Source organism: Peromyscus californicus, unplaced genomic scaffold (genome assembly GCF_007827085.1).
Source record: "Peromyscus californicus insignis strain IS unplaced genomic scaffold, ASM782708v3 Scaffold_3__1_contigs__length_106647218, whole genome shotgun sequence".
NCBI lineage: Eukaryota > Metazoa > Chordata > Mammalia > Rodentia > Cricetidae > Peromyscus > Peromyscus californicus.
The window spans coordinates 39,729,178-39,746,152 of record NW_026294551.1 but is presented as its reverse complement, the minus strand read 5'-3'; the positions used below and the strand labels follow the sequence as shown (position 1 = coordinate 39,746,152).

Below are 16,975 nucleotides of genomic sequence, written 5' to 3'. Positions count from 1 at the left end.
AAATCCCTTGAAAGCCTAGAGAAAGCAATTAAACAAATGAGGGAAACAGTTCAAGATTTGAAATCTGAAATAGAGACAATAAAGGAGACACAAACTGAGGGAATGCTGGAAGTGGAAAATCTGAGTAAATGAACAGGAACTACAGATGCAAGCATAAACAACAGAAGGCAAGAGATGGAAGAGCAGATCTCTGGTGTTAAAGATACGGTAGAGAAAATAGATTCATCAGTCAACACTAAAGCCAACAAAGTCATGACCCAAAATGTCCAGGAAATTTGGGACACCATGAAAAGACCAAACCTAAGATAGAAGAAGGAAGGAGAACACCAACTCAAAGGCACAGAAAATATATTCAACAAAATCATAGAAGAAAACTTTCCCAACCTAAAGAAGGAAATGCCTATAAAGATACAAGAAGTTTACAGAACACTAAATAGACTGGTTACAAAAAAAAAAAACTCCCCTCAAAACATAATAATCAAACCACTAAACATACAGAATATAGAGAAAATATTAAGAGCTGCAAAGGAAAAAGACCAAGTAACATATGAAGGCAGACCCATAAGAATAACACCTGACTTCTCAATGGAGACTCTAAAAGCCAGAAGGTCCTAGACAGACATTATGGAGACACAAAGAGACCATGGATGCCAACCTAGACTATTATACCCAGCTGTAGCTTAAGTTTTCCTGCCTGGCCCACAGTCAGGACAAATCTCTGACCCGCCAGTCCCAAGCCGTTCAAACCAGATCAAATAAACACAGAGACTTATATTGGTTACAAACTGTATGGCCATGGCAGGCTTCTTGCTAACTGTTCTTACAGCTTAAATTAATCCATTTCCATTAATCTATACCTTGCCACATGGCTCGTGGCTTACCGGCATCTTCACATGCGACTTGTCATCATGGCGGCTGGCAGTGTCTCCCCGACTCAGCCTTCCACTTCCCAGCTCTATTCTCCTCCTTGTCCCGCCTATACTTCCTGCCTGGCCACGGGCCAATCAGTGATTTATTTATTGACCAATCAGTAACACATTTGACATACAGACCATCCCACAGCACTTCCCCTTTTCTTTTCTTAAAAAGGAAGGTTTTAACCTTTACACATCTCCAAAGTCAGCTTGGTATATTTGGGAATTTGGGCGTAGCTTCTCTTACTACTTCCTGCTGGAGGGGGGTGCTGTATCTTATGGGGACACAAAGAATATTTTAGGATTATGGAGTAGTCCATGAGGGTGTATCGTCTGAGCCAGTTGCCTTGAAACGGTTCTGGATGTTGGATCATCTGGGCCATGGTGTCATCGGAGACCTTTCAGGTGGTCTTGGCTGGTCAAACCTGATGTGTCTTAATCTGGAACAAATCTATAGCCTCTGGCTTTCTGTGGAAACAAAAGCAGAGTCTCCTTTCCAAAGCAACATATCCTTACATCCAAATTTTGAAGTCAAGGTACCTTTAAAATATACATTTTGGCATAACTCAACAGCTTTTGTAATCAAATATTTTTCTTTAGTTACAAATATCAAAGAGAACATAATCCAGATTCTTTGTGTGGTAGACATCTTTACGTGGCTTATTTTTTATATTACCTTGAGCCTATTGCTTTGAACTGCAGCCTTCTAAGCCTGAAATGGCGCTGGCGCTGCTGGCTCCGCCCACTTCAGCTTCCCAACATGGCGGTGATACGTTTTCTGCCAGCTCTGGGAGCCATCAACTCTCAGAAATAGTGGGGCTATGCTTTTATCAAAGCAGCGTGTAGACCAGAAACCTCTTTTTGTTTTGTTTTGTACTAGCAAAGGCTAAATCCACCACACAGCTTAATGTGCCACTTGCAGAGGCCTCATTCCCACCATACTGCAGGTCGAACATGCACGCACGCCAGGAACCCGCAAGTAGCTCAAACCGGCAGGCTGCCGCTAACTTGAAAGAGACAACTAGGAACTGTTTTTAGCTCCGTTTTAGAATCTTTTTTCTCAGGTTTTAGGTGGAAACTCTTGCCACCACGTTGGACGCCATTTGTAGCTTAAGTTTTCCTGCCTGGCCCACAGTCAGGATAAATCTCTGCCACCCGCCAGTCCCACAACCATTCAGACCCAACCAAGTAAACACAGAGACTATTATACCCAGCAAAACTCTCAATCATCATAGACAGAGTAAACAAAATATTCCATGATAAAACCAGATTTAAACAATATCTTTCCACGAATCCCGCTCTACAGAATGCACTGGAAGAAAAAATCCAACCTTAGTAAGTTAGATACACCCATGAAAACACAGGCAATAGATAGTCCCAAACCAACAAATACCAAAGAAGGGAAACATACAACACTACCCCCAGAAAAATACAGGAATTAGCAATCACTGGTCATTAAAATCCATTCTAATCAATGGTCTCAATTCATCTATAAAAAGACACAGGCCAACAGAATGGACATGAAAACAAGAGCCATCTATTTTCTGCACACAGGTCCTGATAAGGAGGGTGCTGGACAGGAGTAACTGGGAGAGAATGAGGAACTGCAGGGCAGGTCTGCATCTTCTAACTGGACAGAACTCAAACTGCTCCCTTCTGGGCACTACAGGCTGCTTTAGATCCAGATTACTTTGGTTGTGGTTTTGCTTTAGTATTTTAGAGGAAGGATGTGGCAGACAGTGTCTTGATGTGTACCCCAGGCTGGCCTGCAATTCACTGTGTGTGTTCTGCTTGCCTCAAGCTCACATTGCCCACATCAGGCTCCAAAGGCCAACACCATGCTTGACTCCTTGCAGTTTTTTGGATGGAGATGAAGGTCTCTGGCAGGGCTTTAGGGAAAGTGGACTCACATCTGGGGCAGCCCACCTGTGTAGAAATAAGTAGTGATTGGCACTAACACATACTAATTCCCCTCCCATGAAGCAGAACGCTCATCAAATGGGAACACACTCCCTCCTGGATATTTTCTGCAGAGTTACAACACATTATCACCATTATTAAGCTTTCCGTTTTAACTTGAGTGATCACACCTGTCTGGCTTCCTTGCTATTCATCTCCTGGGAGACCAGACTTTTTCCTTTAACTGACTTTCATCAGCGTCTTCAAATGCTTTCTTTTAGCTGGGACCTATTGGAACACTTGGCCAGTCTGAATTGATCTTGGCACAGTCCTCATTGCCCCGGAACTCACTTTGTAGACCAGGCTGGCTTTGAACTCACAAGATCCACCTGCTTCTGCATTCCAATTGCGAGGATTAAAGGGGTATGCTACCTTTGCACAGCACAATTAAGTTTCTTAATTGCAAACAATTAGAAACAAATTATATACAGTCATGATAAAAATTGCAAATTTTACTACTCTCACAAGTTATTGTATTCTGTTGCAAATGTGTCCAACAGCCCCTAAAGAAAACATCAAGTCTGACTTTCACACTTACTCATTCAGAGCAGCTCAGTGGTGTTGCTGTGTCTGTATTGTAAAGAGTTGGATCTGACTGCTCAGGTCCTACTGTAATGGCTCTGTTTGTTTTACAGGAAAGAATATCTTCTGGGATGCAGAGGCAGTGCTTGGAAAATGAGCATCGTCGTTGGTCAGGAGATGGACTATGAAGAACTGGTTCTATCTGAAGGAGAAATCACACTTAGAGAGAAGAATGGGAAGTCAACGAAAGATCCTCAACTGAGAAAAAGAGAGGTCCAAAATATCTTAGAGGCTGTGTGTAATCTGCTGAATTCTGGAGGGGGCTTAGTCAAGGCTCACATGAAGAGTTCCAATTACAGCTTCACCAGAGATGGAATAGGGCTGGATTTGGAAAGTTCTGTACATAATATTCTTCCATTTCCTCATAAATACCTACACTACAGGGAGAACAAAGGCTACTTTTTAATTTTTGTAAGACCATGATCCGGGATATCTCTGGTCAGCGTGTCCTTACATTAAAATCTAATATTTATGTGAGAAGTTTGTCATCCTCACTTGAACTGAAAGCACCTGTATGTAGTTTGATTCCTCAAAGCCATGAAGGATGAATTGAGATCAAGTTCAAGACAATGTTTGCATGGATCATTTGACTCTGAGGAATTCAAACTACAACATCTTGACCCGTTTTTTAACAAGGAAAGTTGACCCTGGAGGAGCCATTCTATTTCCCTAAATTAAAACATGCAGAGGTTAAAATGTCCCCTAAAGAAAAGGTGATAGAGATTCTCCCTAAAACTGTTTCTGAACTTGCAAACGCTGTCGGGGATATTTGTTCATTGGTTTAAATGGGAAAAAACAGCAAATCATTGGTTTTGAAGCAGAGAGGAACGATCTTGTGCATCTAGAGCGTGTAATAAAGAAATGGCCTCATACTCACAGAGATCTTCCTCCCTTGCCTCCCAAGTGCTTAGATTAAAGACATGAGATACCATCATTGTGTATCTTTATATTGCTTTGCATTAATCCAACAGCTGCCTGTCACTCACTTCTGTGAGGAGCATGAGAAGATAAAGTACACATGCAAATTCATCCAAGTCCACAGACCTGGAGCTGTGTGTTCCTATGTCTGTGCACTCAGAGTGGAGAGATTCTGCTGTGCTGTGTTCGCTGCAGAGCCCGATTCCTGGCACGTGGAAGACAGCTGTGTGAAGAGGTTTATCTCTGAGGAATGGGTCAAGCTGCAGGTGGATGATGCACCACCATTTTGAGGAAGGGGGATTAACAATCACTTGTCATTTACTCAAGAGGTTGGAAGATTGCTTTCTGGGACTTGAGCAACATCAACACTCCTCATGTCAGGGTTTCTCTGTGTGTAGTCCTGGCTGTCCTAGAACTTTTGACCAGGGTGGCCTCATACAGAGATCTTCCTCCCTTGCTTCCCAAGTGCTTAGATTAAAGACATGAGATACCATCATTGTGTATCTTTATATTACTTTGCATTAATAAAACATCATATTTGTAGCAAACACTCAAATTTTGCATTGATGTCCCATCACTGAATGAATGGTTAAGGGAGGCAAAACTCAGTTTTTGGTTTTGTTTTTTTCCCAATAATGTGGATGGCTGCCAGGGCCTTGTATGGACCACACAGGTGCTATACCACTGCTCCACATCTCCAGTCCTTTTTGTTTTTACTTTCTGAGATACTGTCTAACTTGCCCAGGCTGCCTTTGAACTTGTGATCTTCCTGCCTATTGAAGATGAGTAGCTGAGAATATCAACCTGTGCCAGGCACCAAGATGGCTGCATGACTCCGTTTGTACAAGGGAATCGGGTAATCTTCATTTTCATATAAAAAATGCTATTGGATTTTTTAGTTTAAGATTTATTATTATTTTTAATTGTGTGTGAGCCCATGTGGGCAGAGTGCTCACAGAGGACAGGGGTATCCAGTATTCCTGAAGTTGTAGTTACAAAAGCTTGTAACCTGCTTGACATGCGTTCTGGGAACCAAACTCAAGTCCTCTGCAAGAGAAGTACCCCCTTAAGCACTCAGGCCTTTCCAGCGTCAACCTGCTATTGGTTTTCAGACAAGGTGAATCAAAGAGGACCCATAGTGTAATTGTTGGTGAAGCTTGAACTCATCTCTCCGTTTTATATTATTATTGCTACTAGTACTTTGAGACTGTGAGACAGGGTCTCACTATGTAGCTATGGCTGGCCTGGAACAGGATATCATTATATAGATCAGGCTGGCCTCAAGTTCAAAGAGATCCACTTGCCTCTGCCTCAAAAGTGCTGGCATTATATGCATGTGCCACCATACTCAGCAAATTCATCTCTCAGTTCATATTCATCTGTTGTTATTATTTAATGTATGTATGTGTGCACTTGCATGTATTACCTGTTTGTGGAGATGAGAGGAACCTCGGTATCATCATTAGAAATGCTGTCCATCTCCTTTGAGACATGAGATTCCTGCCCCACCTGCAGGGCTTCAATGGGTTCTTGACCACCCTAAGGACGGAGTGATAGGGACAGGAGATACAAAGGAAATACCCCAAGTCTAGATTCTGATCAAGGTGCCACTTTATTTTTCTCCAAGAGGGTTTATATAATTCCTGCAGGGTGAGGGGAGCAAGAAGCTGTCATCTGCATAAGGTGGGGCAAGCTAACAGGATGTTTGTATAGGATGTTTACAGGGTAACAGAGTCAAGGGCTCTGCCTCAATGTCCTGTTGCTAGGCAACCTGACTGTAAGATGATCTAGTTCCCTGTCTTATGGGGGTCTGTATTTTTCCACTAACTAGAGATTCTATCCTTGTCCCTGACAGATTCCCACCAACCTGAAGCTTACTACTTGGGCCAAGCTTTCTGGCAGGAGAGCCCCAGGGATAGTCCTGTCTCTACCTCCCCAGCACTGTGATTACAAGCTTACACTATTACACCCAGATTTTACATGAATGTACTTTATGGACTGAGTCATCCCTCTTCCAAGATTTTATTTGTGGTTTCGAGACATAGTTCCATAGAGTTGAGGCTGACTTTGAACTTGCCATTACCTCCCGAGTGCTGAGATCACAGGTGTGGACCCTCACACCCAGTTTACACAGTGCTGAAGATGAAGCAGAGTTCTGCAATCATTCTACCAACTAAGCTTCAGTCTAGCTTTGGATTGTTTTTGCTTTTCTATTGGTCTGTTTGTTTGTTTTTAGGATGGTTTCTCTAGCCCAGACTAGACTTAATTCAAGTATGTAGCCCACCTTGGCCTAGAAGTCATAATTGGTATTCCTGCTTCAGGCTCCAAAGCGCTGGGATTATAGACAAGAGTTACCACACTTAGCTCATTTTACATCTTTCCTCTCAGATTTCTATATCTCTTGTTCCTTCTCTTCTCCTTCATTCCAAGAAGTATTTCTTTTACTTTCTTTTTATTTACTGTATCTTTCACACCATGCATCTCATTTCCATTTATTTCCCTATCCCTTTATATCTGACCTCTGCCTTTGCAACCCCCCCCCCCCACCAATAGGATAAAATAAAATTTAAGGATCAAAAAAAAAAAAAAAAAAAGAAGGGAAAATCTCATCATGGAATCTGGAAGCTGTAGTATGACACAGTAAATTATGTAGTAAACTGTTTTATCCATATTTCCTTACTTGCAAGTGTTCGTTGCAAAGAGTCATTGGTCCGGCTCGAGGCCTCTGGTTTCTGCGACACTAAGGATACTGGGCCCTCACTGGACTCCTCTTGGATTCCTGTTGTCCTGTGTCATGGAGATCTTGCAGCTTTGGATCTGCAGGACCAGCCCTTTTACATGCTTCAGTAGATCATAGTGTGCCCTGACCTCAAGACCAGTGTGAACTCTCCAGCACTGCCCTGGCTAGTTCACCTCTTGCAGCAATGAGCAAGGGGCAGGCCAGAGCTCCTGCTTTCATGCACTCAGGGTCAGCTCACCCACACCTACATCATCCAGGCCACATCCACTGCATTGCTCAGATGAAGTGCAAGGGCCTGAGTGCTGCAGCTCATGGGGGTAGGGACAGCTCTGGCACTCTTATGACCTCAGTGCCAGCTCTCCCACCAGCCACAGCTGGGGAGGGGGAGCAGGGCATCTTTCCCCACCACCACCTTTTTACAGAGGAGGGGTGGGGCAGATCTCTCTGCATCACATTCTCCAGCTGCCTCACCTGCATCCAGTCAACAGGGTTAGCTCTACTGTGCTGCCCAGGCCAGGTGCAGGGCCTCCTCTCCCATGTGCTGCAGACAGTAAGGGGGAGGGTCAGCTCTGTCGCCCACCGCAGGTGGCAGGAGCAAGGGGAAGAACAATATGTATTTTTTAAAGATTTATTTGTATCACTTTTTATTTAGCTGTGTGTGTGTGTGTGTGTGTGTGTGTGTGTGTGTGTGTGTGTGTGTGTTTGTAAGCATGTGCATGCACACCTAGAAAAGTCAAGAATGTGTGTGAGAATCTGAACTCTGGTCCCATGGAAAAGCTGCAAGTACTCTTAATGGATGAACATATTTATAGGATCTTTCCTGTCTCCCACCCCCCTCTCTCTCTGAGTGTGTGTGTGTGTGTGTGTGTGTGTGTGTGTGTGTGTGTGTGTGTGTCTGTGTATGTTTGTATTTTTTTTTTTTTAGGGATTACATCTTTGTTTGTAATCAAGTCTTACTCTGTAGCTCAGACTGGCATGGAACTTACTATGTAGTTCAGCCGGCTGGCCTTGAATATGTGACTATCCCCTTGCATCATTTCCCAAATGCTGGAATTTCTAACACTTTTTCATCTCTTTTTCTTTTCCTTATTCAATAATCTGACCTGGATTCTAGGAAATGTAGCTTCACATGTCCACTGGAATATCAGGTAAATAAATCTGTTCTTCCCCAACCTTCCTTCATTTGGTGCCACTTAGTAACAAGTGAGTTTGTGCCACCCAGTGGCTGAAACTAATAACTGCATCCTGAAAAGAGCAGGGCATTCAAGAATAAATGCAACAAGGGTGAGTCCCAACAAAGTCCAGGTCTATATTGCTGCCTAGTGGGAAAATAATTCCTAACAGGCAGACAGTTCTACTGTAAGTCTCATTTTCTAAATGATAAGGTTATATTCTGAGGGTTACAGCCATGGACTCTGCAGGATTAGATGGTGTCCTGGAGATTTTCAAGGATCTTACTCAGGTCACTCCTCCTCGCCACCTTGCTAGAAATCAAGAATAAACAGTGCAGGACATTGGGTCCTTACGAACCTCTAGGAGAATCAAACACCTTGCTGAGAGGACATTGAAGTAGAGGGCTCATGAACCAGGCCTACAGGAATATTAGTAGTTTCTTGTAGGATAACTACGCTTGACCGGGCCTATGTCTAGGACTATGTCACGGAGGAGTCATAGGTTTTAGAATTTATAGACTCAACTTTACTAGATTGAAAAAGGCTCTCCAGGCTGAGCAGTCTAAGCACATGAGTTTAATGCTAGCAGTCAGGGGCCAGAGGCAGATGGATCTATGTGAGTTGGAGGCCAGCCTGGTCTACAGAGTTCCAGGACAGCCAGGGCTACACAGATAAACCATGTCTTGAACCCCACCCCAGAGAAAAAGAAAAATGGCACAGCCATAACTAAATGGAATGGCAGAAGTCATAAAGCCAGCACAGCTGCTTGACAAAGATCCAGCAAAGCCGAGCCACATGATGGCTGCCATGCCACCATTGGTTTTCATCTCTACCTGTTACATACTTGGGGTAATTTTAATATGTGTACAATTTGAGGATATTGGATTGATGGGAAATTCCTTATAAATCATTTATGCCTTCTCCCAGGAATGCTGCTTCTAAGCTTATCCAGGAAAGTCCTGAACATACTATCTCCCCCCCCACACACACACACACTTGGAGGGAGATATCTTTATCTACTTGAAGGTCTTTCTTATGCCTTGGAGGTTGTGACCAATAAAGAAGAAGCCAGAAGTCTCTTTATGAGGCTATGAGACATTCTTGAAACATTTGTCCCTGTACTTACTCAGGAACAAGATATTCAAAACAAAGTAAAATTAAAAAGGTCAACAAGATTCAGTGGGCTAGAGGAATTGTCCACAGTTCAGATTATAAGGCTCTTCCCACTGTACACTCAGACAATTACGTGACATACAACTCTGCCCTACATAGAGATATATTGATAAGTAAAGTATAGAGTGGAAAGATGATAACCGTATGAGGTGTCAGGACTTCCCTCTCTTAGAAGTTAGCTCATGTAGAGCCACTATAATGTCATATGACCAAGGAACAACAGAATGCCAGGATTAGACATATAGACAAATTCTATAACGATATAAATGCGAATATTGATTGTATTATGCCAGAATTTAAATAATAACTGCAGCAGTTTTGGCCTGAGGATTTTTCCTGGCCACTCTGACCACTAAGAGTTAATAATACACTGCTTGGGACATGGCAAAATGCCCAGGGTGGTTAAAGATTTTGTTTTGGTCTAATGTCCTTAAAGCAAAAAAACAACCGGCCTGAGCACAGGCTGTCATATGCCTCTAGATTCTCAAAAATTGGGTTATTGGGTTAATGAGTAAGAATGATAACTCTTTATTAATGATGTCAAAACTTGAGGGAAAATGATTGAAAATGATAACTCTGTTCTGTCATAGTTTATTAATAATGACTAAAAGATGAGCAAAAGGAAGTAAAACACATGTCCAAAAACAAAAACGATATGATCCATATAATGGAACACCATGAATGTATCCCTGCTAACTAAATTCTATATAAATAAAGAAACACTCTGGCTGCTAGTCAGTCAGGCTGCAAGATTCTCCCGACCACCATTGCCTAGCTCACTTCCTTCTCCCACTGACTCCTTACACCCTCTGCAGGACCCATCCACCGCCAGGGGATGGCCGACAGAAAAATAAAAAAATAAAAAAAACCACAAAGAAACAGAGTCTTACTGTGTTGACCAGGGGGCCTTAACTCAATGATCTGCCTGCCTCTACTTCCTGGGTGCCTGGATTAAAAAGTGATTGTCACCAGGCCCAGACATCCCCTTTCTTCTCTTCTTTGTTTTTTTCAAGATGTATTTATTTATTGCTTTGCCTGTAAGATGGCTCTGGGTTTAAAGGTGCCTGCCACCAAGCCCACACCTGAATTCCATTTTCCTTTGGGACTTACAAGGTAGAAACTGGTAATGTGTGTTACAAGTTGTCCTCTGAACTCCACAGCACATGGCATGATCCCCAACCCTACACAAAATAAAAAATTTTAATATAATTTATAAAAGATTGAATTTTTAATTTGTGTATATATGTGTTTGCATGCATGGGTTTGTGTGACCATGTATATGCAGGAACCTCTGGGGGCCAGAAGAGAGTATCAGATACCCTGGAACTGAACTTAGAGATGGTTGTGAGACATCCAGTGGGTGCTGGAACCGAACCCAGGTCCTCTGCAAAAGCATCAAGCACTGCTCACCACCCTCAAGATCCTGGGTCACTGTCTGATGTGTACTTCACTTCTTTTGTTTATGTGTGTGAGACAAGATCTCATTTAGCCTGTGCCAGCCTCCAAATAACTATAGCCAAGGATGGGCTAGAACTCCTCATCCTCCTGCCTCCACTTCTGGAGTACAAGTTCAAGGTCAACTGTCACTAAAATTCTACTTTCTTTTAATAGTAAAAACCCAGAGCCAGATATCAGAGGAAATGCTGAAAGATCAGAGAGACAAAGGAGCAAGTCACAGCTACCTCTCCCCTTGCCAACTCCTCAGCTGAAAGGGGGAGATCCTGTTTCTGTGAATACTCAGACTGACTGGAGTGAGATCCTGTCTCCACCCGTCTTATATTTCTTTCTCCAGCTCCCTAGAGCTGGGAATAAGGTGTGAGCTACCACCACTGCCTAGCTCTGTTTCCCTTTTAGACTGGTTCAATCTCATATAGCCCAGGGTGGCCTGAAACCTCAGGCAAGCTTTATTTGTCAGAGTACAAACAAAATATCACATTTCTGCTTTTTGGTCTAATACAAAAATAATTTATTTAGAACGAATATAAGAATATATACAGACTTTGCTTCTTCACGTAACCATTTGGTATCATAGGTGGCTTGATGACCATGAGGCTTTTTGTCTCTTGGGGGAGTAAAATTACTTTTTTTGGACTCTGTCCCCTTTTAAGGCAAATCTCTTTCTCTCTTGGCTCACTTTTCTGTCCAGCTGAGGAATGTTTACTCCAGGAGGGAGTCCTTCCTTCTTGCTAACTCCCTTCTCCCATCTCTGCTCTGAATGGCAATCCTCTCCGCTGTCACAGTCCATTTTCTTGTCTCTACTGGGAGTGAAGTCTTTCTTGGAGGAACCATGAAGGGATTCATGCTTAGCTGAGGTCCTAGGCTCTTTAGAAGTCTGAGACAGAGTCTTAGAATTTCCCTGTTCACTCAGACATTCCTTGGTGCTTTCCATCTCTGGCAAGGTGCTGCTCTTCCTCTTGTCAGAGATTTCCATTTCTAGCACTGAGTGATCCCTGTCTTTGGTTCTCTCCATCTCACTGGACACAGAGACTGTTGAGCTTCTGACCTCATGGGTCACCTTTTTTGTGAGCTTCTGTATTTTCTCTGACTGCTCACGTTTTTTCTAAGTGTACTTGACTAGATATGATGGCCTAGTAGTAATCAATTTTATAATATATAAACTGTGTATAGTTTATAATATATAAACTGTGTACGGTTTATAATATATAAACTGTGTATAGGTTCTGTGGTTTTCATATCTTCTTCTTCAGAATTGAAGTCATCTTGATCCCATTCAGATTGAGGATCCTGGATAATTATAACATCTTCAGCAGGAGCTGTATTATCATGGATCTACTCCTCCATAGGTTTAATGACTATTCTCTCTGTATCTGTATTGTCTTCAGATTTTCACACAGGACTGCCTCCAGTTGAGCTTGCTTGTACTGGTGTAATCCAAAAACGTAGAGCTGGAGCCTTCAGTCCCAGCTACTTTCCCCTTGGCCTTTCCCTTGACGTTTTCCTCTTTAATTTTGCTACACATTGACTGCACCTCTTCAGAGGGTTCCTTCGAAGTAGATGTATTTTCTGCACTTCCAATTTTTTTTCCCAGTTTCTCTGTTGAGTTTGATGGTTTTGGCTAGGGCAGTTGATGATACAAGCATGTCCTTTTCTGGGGTCCTTTCTAGTTTTTTAACATCACCTTCTATTTTCTGTTTTGGGGACAGTTTCACTATTTCAGCTCGTTCTACTTCAGAAATTTTCATGGACGATGACTCAAAATTCTTTTGTTTAGTTTTTGTCTTTCTTTGTTTTTCTTGCCACCAAGTAGATGATGTGTCTCAGGCTTCTTAGCTTATTCTTCCTTATTGGGTGGCTTTCCTAACTTCATGCCCTTGGAACAGTCCGTTTTCAATAGTTCCTTCTTGACTGGCTTTGACTCCGGAAGTCCATCCCAGATTTAGAGTGGGTTTCTCTGGGACCTCCAGTGATGTTGTCATTCTTCTGAAGATTTACAGAGTCAATAGTGGGAGCCTCAACTAGGGTTTTTTAAGTTGGTGTTCACACACTCATCTTCAGCAACAAAGGAGTTAGACACCAGCATATATAAAACTCTTATTTAAAAAAGAATTTTTGATATCTAGCTCTACTGCTAGGATACACAATTGGAACAACTAAAGGCAGATGTGACCAATCAGGCACAATACCACTGTGGCAATGCTTTACAAAAAGTCAAATGGAAGAAGCAGCCGCATAGGATATAAAGTTGACTGCAGAACTTGCCGTGTGGATCAAATATTAAAAAGGAGTGGAAATAAGCAAAAATGAAAACACAAGCAAACAAAACAATACACTGGGGTCATGAGATGTTTAGGAGCTTTTTATTTTTATTTTTCCATCTCTCAAGCTGATAGGATCACGTTCCCTTGCCCTCTTTTAACAATATTTTTGTTAAAATAGACAGTATCAGATGCTAGGCTAGGTGCTGCCCTCAAGACACCCAGTCCAAGAAACTGGTCTCAAGGATATCCTGCCATCACTCCCAATACAGCTAGCTCCAAGATCAGAGTTTCATAGAGTCAGTCTTTGCAGCCTGCTCTTTGGCTTTTGGAAGGGGAGGTTCAGACCTAGGAGAGGTTTTCACGCTCCCCATCCACCTGCTCTCAGGGTCCTTTAGAAGGTTTGAAAACATTTTCTTTCTTGGCTATAGCAGACACGTCCCTTTTCCATTTGATGTTATCTCTGCGATTGTGACTCTCTCTGCATGGAAAGCTTTCCTGGATAGTTGTCTCCTCGATTTCTGTGTCTATGACTTTGTCCAGGAGCACAGTGTTCTCTGGGCTCCCTTGGGAAGGGTGAATTGCTGATATTAAGAGGTGAAAGTCTCTATGGAGACAAGCCTTCTCTGGTAGCTGAGGGTCAAGCCTGTGCCCCCACAGCATCCCCTCGGTAGTCCTTGTTGTACCACTGTGGGTAGGCATTTCCCCTCCCATTCCCGGGAGCGTTCTTTCTCAAAGTGGTCTCTAAGTTCGACGAAAACGCTCTGCCCTTAATAGGTTTGGATGTCACAGGGAGTGGACCTTCTCTGAGGAGATCTTGAGCGTGAACGATAACGTCTGTATGGAGGGGACCTTGACCTAGAACCATGACATCGTCGAGACCTGGCCCCTGAACCGTGAGGACGGCTCTCGCCTCTGCCTCTCCTGGGGTACCGAGGTGATGGTGAAGAGAAGCCAGAGTGTGGGCGGCTGCAGGATCCAGAGGAAGAGCTTGACCGTGTGGAGCCAGATCTTGACTTTGAGGAAGAAGCAAAGGGACTTCTTGAATCCCATGAACCAGTCCAGGGAGATTTAGACCTGGAAAAGGAGTGCCCTGGCTTCCTCTGAATCTTTTCACACCCCGACAACGCCTCAAGAAAGCCATTGGTGAACTCATCTAGCCTGGACTTCTTCTTCTCCTCTTCCCTCAGTCGTCGTTGCTCTCTATAGAATTCTTCCCTGGACAAAAGCCGTGTTGGTGTTGGAGGCATGGGGTTTGGGTGAGCAGTCTGCACTCCTGACGACCATACCAAAGGTTTCCATAGAGTGGCAGGAGCTGGTGGAAACCCTGGGCAAGGGACACTATATCCTGAAGACTGGGGCTGCTCAGGAGGGAAGCCAGGAGAGAAGTGTGGGGGAGGGACACCTGGAGGAAGGGGCACAGAGACTGGAGTTGCTGCCAGGGATGGGCCTTGAGCCCTCTGGGATCTTGGGCTGTGCTGTGGCCTGTGGCGCTCTGTGCTCCTGTAACAACTTCCTTCCCCTCTTCTGACTGGCTGTGGTGGAGGAACCGGGTAGCCAAGCTCCCTGAAATGTCCCCAACCTGGTGGTCCACCACCTGCAGGAGCAGCAGCATTTTGGCTGACCGGACCAGTTGTGGGGATCCCCTGGCCCTGCAATGATGACTGTGCCAAGCGAGACGGAGTTGCAAGGACAGGCACCTCGTGACCCTTTTCCTCAGTAAGAGCAGCAGTTGCAACCCAGGAGGCTCCCTTGGAATGTTCTGGTTCCACCGCTGCAGCTGGCGATAATTGATAAGCCGAATCCCGCAAAGGGCCATCTGACTTTTCCGAATGGACTGGTACAGACACTGTGGCAGTCAAATCAGGTACCGGAGCTGGCACAGAGGATGCAGTTCCAGGCAAAGAGGGAGCCAAGGGGGGCGGACTTGAAGTTAACCAACATACAGAGGGAGCTGGGAGTGCTGAGGAAGATGTCACTGGGATCCGCAGAGGATCCTGCTGTCTCCCTACCCGAGTTCCCACCAGAGGCTGCGGGCTGCTCTGAATCAGCGGTCTCGGTGGTGGTATTGGGGGTGGGGGTGGAGGGAAGTGTTTGCCAGGTCCTTTGGTATAGCCAGTTCCATTTCCAAAGTTATTAACAGCCTGTCTTAAACACTGGTTGGCAGTTAAAGCATCCGGAGAAACATCGTTCTGACGACATGTTGGACACCTATGTTCATCTGATTCCAGGAGTGCTGTCCTAATGCATTCGTCACAGTAACTGTTTCCACAGCAGGGGATGATAGCAGCATCCACCATGATGTCCTTGCAGATGAGGCACAGGAGCTCCTCCGGAACAGGATTTTCTTCTTCTGGTGAAGATGATGATGAAGATGACGACAACGACGACCGTTCATCTGGTAAGAAGGGTGGCTTCTCATTCTTCCCGATCCCATAGGCCTCTGCATCTAGGGTTTGGATTGCCTATTTTCCAGTGCTCGTGAGCAATGCACCCTTCGTGTGAGCATCTTTCACCTCAGTCAGAAAACTGGTAGGAATTCCAGTGCTCCTTCTGATTCTCCGGCCACATTCAAAGTTCTTATCCCCGTTTGTTGGGCAACTCTTAATATGATGACCAGGGACACCACAACGAAAACAGGTAGAAGATGGAGGTGGTGGACCCAGAGGTTTCCTCACGGAACCGATTGGGTCGTATTCACGGCCACATTGCAACATCATCGCTTTGATTTTATCTTCCTCCGAAGCATTGGCTTCAGCCAGATTGGCAGTCTCTGTCAGCTGGGCCAGAGAAATAGATGCACAAGAGTCGACGGTTGCCTGTGTGGTTCCCATCGCTGGTTCAGTTCTACATAGAGCGGGTGTCTTCCTTGCCGACTTAACGCCTCCACTAGGAACTCTTCTGACAATCACAGAAGAGTATTTAGGAACTGGCGCACTGTCATCAGTATATTCTTCTTCAGTCTCTGCGTTGAAGATCCGCAGATCGCTATTGGCACCCTTCAGCTTTTCTCTGCCCATAATCTGCTTCTTTAAGTCGCAGAGGGAGATATGGAGCCCATCAAAGACGATCATGTCATAGCTGAGTTTAGAGGAAAATTTGTAGTGCACACAGGGCATGGTGGCAGAGGATTCTGTGGGCTGGGCGCCGCTCTGAACCCTGGCGTTTGCAGCTGGCTCTCAAGTCCACCCCGGGACCTTGATTGAACTCCTGTCTTCAAAGATGCTGCCTCACAAGAGAGCTAGCTCGCTCGTGGGGTAGAGCGAGAGACTCTTATCTTGGGGTCCTGGGTTCTTGCCCCACACTGGGCACCAGCTGTAGCACCAGTTCTAAATGGTTTCAACAGTAAAAACCCAGAGCCAGATATCACAGACGCTAAATGCCCAAAGTTCAGAGAGACCAAGAGGCAATCCACAGCCAACTCTCACCTACCTTTTCAATGCCTCAGCTGAAAGGGGGAGATCCCGTCTCTAGGAATCCTCAGACTGAATGAGCTGAGATCCTGTCTCCATCTGCCTTATATACCTGTCTCCACCTCCCCAGGGCTGGGATTAAGGGTGTGGCCCAACCCCACCCTGATCTTCCTGCTTCCTCCTCCCAAGTGCTGGGCTTAGAGTTAGGTGCCAACAGTCCCTGGCCTCTGTGCTGAACTAGTGACTGGATCTGCCCTCTGATCTTCAGGCAAGCTTTTTTGATTGGGGCACAAACAAAATATCACCACACTCACCCCCAACTACAGAGGAGTTAGAGACCAGGCTACCCAAGACACACACACACACACACACACACACACACACACAC

General features: G+C 44.5%; 2 pseudogenes; one reads left to right on the top strand and one right to left on the bottom strand.

Moving 5' to 3' along the window:
* Positions 1-3,548: 3,548 nt before the first annotated feature.
* LOC128122550 (ribonuclease SLFN12-like) lies at positions 3,549-4,663 on the top strand (annotated as a pseudogene).
* A 386-nt stretch (positions 4,664-5,049) lies between these two features.
* Positions 5,050-16,293, bottom strand: LOC128122549 (E3 ubiquitin-protein ligase RBBP6-like; annotated as a pseudogene).
* Between the last annotated feature and the right edge of the window lie 682 nt (positions 16,294-16,975).